A 6,227-nucleotide genomic window follows, 5' to 3' on the forward strand; every position below is an offset into this window, starting at 1 on the left:
GAATTTGGGGGGGACAAAGCCAGCCCATAGCACTGGGGTGTAGATAAGTGGTTAGAGGTGAGCCCTTGATTTTCCCCGTTTGCTATGGGAGAGTTCAGAGCATTAGAACTTGCCTGATTTTGATGCAAAGAAGCCAGATGCTGAGGAGGACACACATGGATTGTTGTAATGGCTCTGAAGGGTCAGCCACTGGCCCTCCCAAGAGCCAAGGAAGAGCACTGGATGGGAGTCCCCAAAAAACACATGGAGACTGGGTGCAGCGGCTCATGCCTATAATCCCAGTGCTTTGGGAGGCCAAGGTGGAAGGATCACATGAGGTTGGGAATTCAAGGCTGCGGTGAGCTATGATCATGCCACTGCACCCTGTCTCTAAGGTAAAAAACAAACAAACAAAAAAACCACACATGCAAACTCATCATCCTCCCCCTCGACACACATGCAAACACACACCACACATAGACACGCCATACACAAACACACACCATAGACACGCCATACACACACACGTACACCATACACACCTTACACACACACACCACACAGAGACACACCACACACAGAACACACACAGATACACACCATACATAGACACGCCATACACAAACACACATCTGCATACACCACACACACCTTACACACAAACGCACCACATAGAAAGCCACACAGACACACACCCCATACACAGACACAACATACAGAGAAACACACAGATGCACACACCATACACACACTGCACACCCCACACACACCCCACACACACCACACACACCACACACACATACCCCACACACAACACACCACACACACCACACACAGACACACCACACACACACCACACACAGACACACCACACAACCACACACACATCACAGACACACACCACACACAGACACACCACACACAACCACACACAGCACACCACACACAACACCCACACACAGACACACCACACACAGACACACCACACAAACCACACACACATCACAGACACACACCACACACAGCACACCACACACATACCACACACAGACACACCACACACAGACACCCCACACACACCACACACAGACACACCACACACAGACACCCCACACACAGACACACCACACACAGACACCCACACACAGACACACCACACCAGACACACCACACACACACACACCACACAAGACACCCCACACACAGACACACCACACACACACCACAGACACACACCACACACACCACACACAGACACACCACACACCACACACACCACACACACCACACACACACCACAGACACACACCGCACACAGACACACCACACCACACACAGACACACCACACACAGACACACCATGCAGATGCAGGCACACACGGACACACACCTCTGTCAAGGACTATTCTACTCTGTTGCAGGGTGTAGGCTGTGCCAGTGATGGTGGCAGGAGGGACTGATGGGAGAGAATACAGTGAGAGGGGATGTCGTCTTTTTAATCTAGGACCCCCTTTACGGTCGGAGCTGGGGTGAAGATGCCTTGGGGCCGAGCGTTCTCAAGCCCTGTGGACCAGCCTCCTCCCTCGGCTCCTGCAGGCCCACCCTCCAGTACCACCCAAGAAGGGAGAACCCAGAAACCTCCTCTTTCCAATCCTCTGTGACCTTCTGAGTACCTGCCTCCCTCTTGTGCCCTCAGCCCATGACCTCAGCCATGATCTCGGGGTGCCCTGCTCCCCTTTCACACTCCAGTCCACGTGGGGCCCTAACCCCTTCCCGGGGTTCCTCTGGGCACCACTGGGATGGGGTGGAGTCTTCCAGGGCAGAACATAAACCCAGGTGACCAAGAGCTCTGTTCACCCCGGCCCCTTGAGCCCTAACCCCATCCTCTTTCCAGAGCCCCAGGCCCTTCCAGACCACAGTGCATCTGAGACCCCAGCCCCTTCCAGCGTTCATATTCTCTGATTCTCCCCTTCTTCCCCTCCGTGTGGCTCCTCATTTCCCCAGCAAGGACACTGGGTCCTGGTCTCGGAGACCTTCCTGGAGAGTCAGCGGTTTTCAGAGGTGGGCACCCCTAGCTCTCCAGGTTTCTATCCATAAAGCTATTCCAGGTCTTCTCATTCAGGGGCAGGCGAGGATCAAGGTCAGCTCCTCACAACGGCAACCCCATTATCATTTGTGTCGGATTTGATAGCCTTCCTCAGACATGAGCTCATTTAGTATTCCCCACGGCTTCCTCTTTAGCTCCATTTTACAGGTGGAAAAACTGAGGCCCAGAGAGGTGAACCAAGTGGCTCAGGATCACACAGTGGGCAAGTGGGTGGAGCCGGGGCAGGGACCCAGGGCCGTCTGTCTGCGTGCCCTTGCCATCCTCACAACTGTGTTCCCTGCGGCCGCTCTCTCCCGGGGGAAATCGTGCTTAAGCGTGGGTGAGGGGAGGAAGGGGAAGCAAGGCCACAGGCTGGAGATCCGGCTCTCAGGAATGCAGCCGAGATTCCTTTGAGTTAATACACATCATCCCATAGGGCTGATCTCATCGATATCATTAGATCCTGCAATGTCCACCCAGCCTGCCGGGGCCCTGGACGTGGGGAACTCTGTATCCTGTTCTCAGCCACAGCAGGTGGAAATAGTGTGAACTAATGAAATAGCAGCAGCGAAGCTAACAGCTGAATACTTATCTCCTGGCAGGCGGCAGCTGAGAGACTGCTGGCCCGCACACACTGGCCTCCTCCCCTCCACCAGCTGGGAGGCCAGAGCGGGTGTCAGGGAGAGCACTGGATGTGAGTGAAGGCAGACAGACCAGGCTCTGGTCCTGGTGAGCTGCGTGACCTTGGGCAAGTGACTTGACTTCTCCGAACCTCAGGCTGGTTCATCTGTAAAAACTTTTCATCTGTAAAAAAAAAAAAGATAATAAGATCCACTCTGGTAACATATATGTTACTGGAACTATGTGGATGTGCTCAGCTAAAGACCACGCCTCATTTTAGGGGATAGAAGGGGGCATCAGTGTGAGATTGTGGCATCTGCCTAGCTACTCAGCATCCTCCTCCCTGCTCCCAGTAAGAAACCCTGAAGCTAGAGGAAAATTCCACTGGGCACTGCTGCTGCCTTTAAGCAGAGGTCCTAGGCGGGTGGGAGTCTGTAAGGTCTCATGCAGAGCAGGATGGGCCTGGGTCGGTGGCGGGGGGGCCTTAAGTCCAGGAGAGCAACTTTGAGCCTGAGAGTGAATCATGCTCTAGAAGTTTGATGCAGGCAAACTGTCATTACACCCACCAAGGACTTAGGGCATGAACCTCCCGTGTGCCTGGCACACTTGGGCAGCCCCCAGGGACTTACTTCAACCATGACTTCGTGGGCTTTGACTGCTCAAAGCCCCTCACCTCTCTGTCCAGGGACAGTCTCCCTCTCCAGGCCATTCCAATGGTGTTGGCATTCTGCCTCCTCCAAGCCTGAAGAGTATCTCGTGCCACAGGCCTGTGCTCCCTTCGTAATCAATAGTGACAGGTTCAGGGATGATATGGACCAAACTGAGCTCATCACAACCAGTGAATGCAGCTCTAGGACTTTTTTTTTTTTTTTTGAGCGGAGTCTTGCTCTGTCACCAGGCTGGAGTGCAGTGGCATGATCTCGGCCCACTGCAACCTCCACCTCCCGGGTTCAAGCGATTCTCCTGCCTCAGCCTCCTGAGTAGCTGGGACTACAGGCACAAACCACCACGCCCAGCGAATTTTTGTATAGCTCTGGGACTTTTGAGCAAACTCTTGGGCAGTAGACTCCCTTTCCCCCAAAGGACTTGGACCTGAAAGTTTGTAGCATTGCAGGGACAGCCATCTTGCCACCCTCAGGGGTCAACCAGTTTGAGAGAGTGGCACAAGGTATTGCTGAGAAGTAAGAGAAACAGTATCTTCCTGACAGCATTTGGGTTCTGGATGAAACCATGCTTGAACTTTCGTGGACTTTTCAGTTGCATGAGTTAACAAATCCCCCACTGTCTTAAGCCAGACCAAGTCAGACTTTCTCATCACTTACAGGAAAAACAGACCTGACTGATAAACCCATTTTCTGGCATCAAGGCCCTTGTATAATTAACCAAATTAATGAAATGAAGGCTGCTTCAATTAGCACAGATTCAGAGCAAAAAAAAAAAAAAAACTGGATCATGTTTCCAGATATATGACTCAGGTTTTAGGACATCTCTACCCTACTTTAAGTATTGTAGGGGGAAAGATCCTCCAGAATCAGAAGTGCTCAGTTTAGATCCTAGCTCTCCCACTTACTTCCTACCTGTGTGACCTTAGGTAAGTCACTAAATCTCTCTGAGATTCTATTTCTTCGAACTCTGAGATAAAGTACATAAAGCACTAGGTACACAGTAGGTGCTCAATGAATGCACCACACACACACACACACACACACATACACGATATGGTTCAACCCATTTAGATTTGCTTAATTAGAGGTACATGAAGAAGACCTATGGGGACAAAGAAGAAGGCCATCTGGGCTCCCGAGAATTCACCCATGGTAGGTGCTGCCCGGTCTTCTGGTCTTATTCTAGAAGCAGGATAGTGTGGTAGAAAGGAGCAAGTGCTTTGGAGTCAGTCAGAGAACCGGGGCTGAAATCCTACCTCCATTCTGTGATCTTAGGCAAGTTGCCCAGTCTCTCTGAGCCTTGTTCTTCCATCATTAGTAAAAAAGAAAGGGTTTTGCCTACCTCTTAAGGGGATGCAAGAATCAAAGTGCGATGCTGTGCACACAGAACCCAGCACACTGTTCAACAAACGAGTGTGATTATTTTCCCAGGCCACAGCCAGGGATCTTCCTCAAGGGTTCATCCTCAAGGTTCTCCTGCATCCCGGCTCCCTGAGCTCAGCCATGCCCACGACTTGACGAGGTCAACTCCTTGACTTCTCTGATGACCATCAAAGCCCTCAGGGTCCAGCCCTGACCTCACTCCAGAGTTCAGACACATCTCCGCCAGGGTGTCCTTCAGGTCCCCTAAACCCAGCATCAGCTCTTGGCTCCTCCACTACTCTCTGGGGGGATTTGGGTAAGTCACCCTGGCCTTGGTTTCTTCATCTATAACATGATGTCGTTTGTAGAAGGTTGTAGCCGATCACCATGGAGGCTGTCCCAGCCCTAACATCCTAGGATTCAACACCACTCACTCTATCATCCCCCTGACTGAGCACTACCTCCTCCCTACACTCCCTGCCTTCAAAGTCAACACTTCCTTCTTCAGCAAACCCCAGCTTGAAAATTTAGGGTCAGCTTGGATTTGTCCCTCTTGTTCATGCCACAGCCCCAATTCTGGAAGATTGTCTCCGAGAGATGCTCCCCTGTCTGCACACCCCTCCCTGTTGCCACCACCAGCAACCTTGCTCAGGCCCCAGCACCACACCTCAAGGAGGCCCCAGTCCCAGCTTCCCCCATGCAGCCTGCCCTCGGCCCTTTCTATCCATGGAGCTTCCAAACAGCCTTTGCATGGAGCCTGGGATTCCTCGTGTCACTGTCAAGAACTACACCCCACCATTGACAATCTTCGTGCCCTGAAGATTCTTTTCAGATTAGGGATGAGGAAAGGAACATTTCATGGTGCTCAGATTAGATATTCACTATGTATTTATTGAATTCATTTGGTCATTCATGCTTCTCCAAACACATCCCTTAGATGATCATCTCCAATCCAAAACAGACAACGTCAGAGATCTCTGCAAATCGTGAAGGGCTTGGGCCTTTGCGCCTCAATGTCACACTCTTGTGACATTTTGCATACGATTTCAGGGGGTCCATCTTCCCCCTGCCCTAGCCCATCTATCGAGTACAATTTACCTCTGATCAAGCTCATGTTACAGGTGGAAAGACTGAGAAAGAGAGAGGAAGGGACTTGTCTGAGAATATGCAGAACATCTCCTCCTACCAGGAACTAGATCCTCGCACAAAAGTGCTGAATCCGCTCCCAGCCCCAGGCCCATGGCTTTGAGCAGCAGGTCACTTAACATCTAACGTCTTCATGCTGTTTCCTCATCTGTGCAAGAGCAGCCATGTCTACCTGGCAAGGCTGTAGCGAGAGGTCATATAAGCATAGGAATGGGGCTCAGCCCCATGCACAGAGGACAGTTCTTGTTTCATTATTTTCCTTGCTGTTTCTCTTTCTTTCCTGGCAAGATATGGAGGAAGGAAGCATCGCTGCCATCTACAGTGGTCACAGAAGGCTTCATGGAAGAGTCAAGCCCTGCCTGGGCCTC

The sequence above is a fragment of the Nomascus leucogenys genome, chromosome 7b, assembly GCF_006542625.1.
Source record: "Nomascus leucogenys isolate Asia chromosome 7b, Asia_NLE_v1, whole genome shotgun sequence".
NCBI classification, from domain to species: domain Eukaryota; kingdom Metazoa; phylum Chordata; class Mammalia; order Primates; family Hylobatidae; genus Nomascus; species Nomascus leucogenys.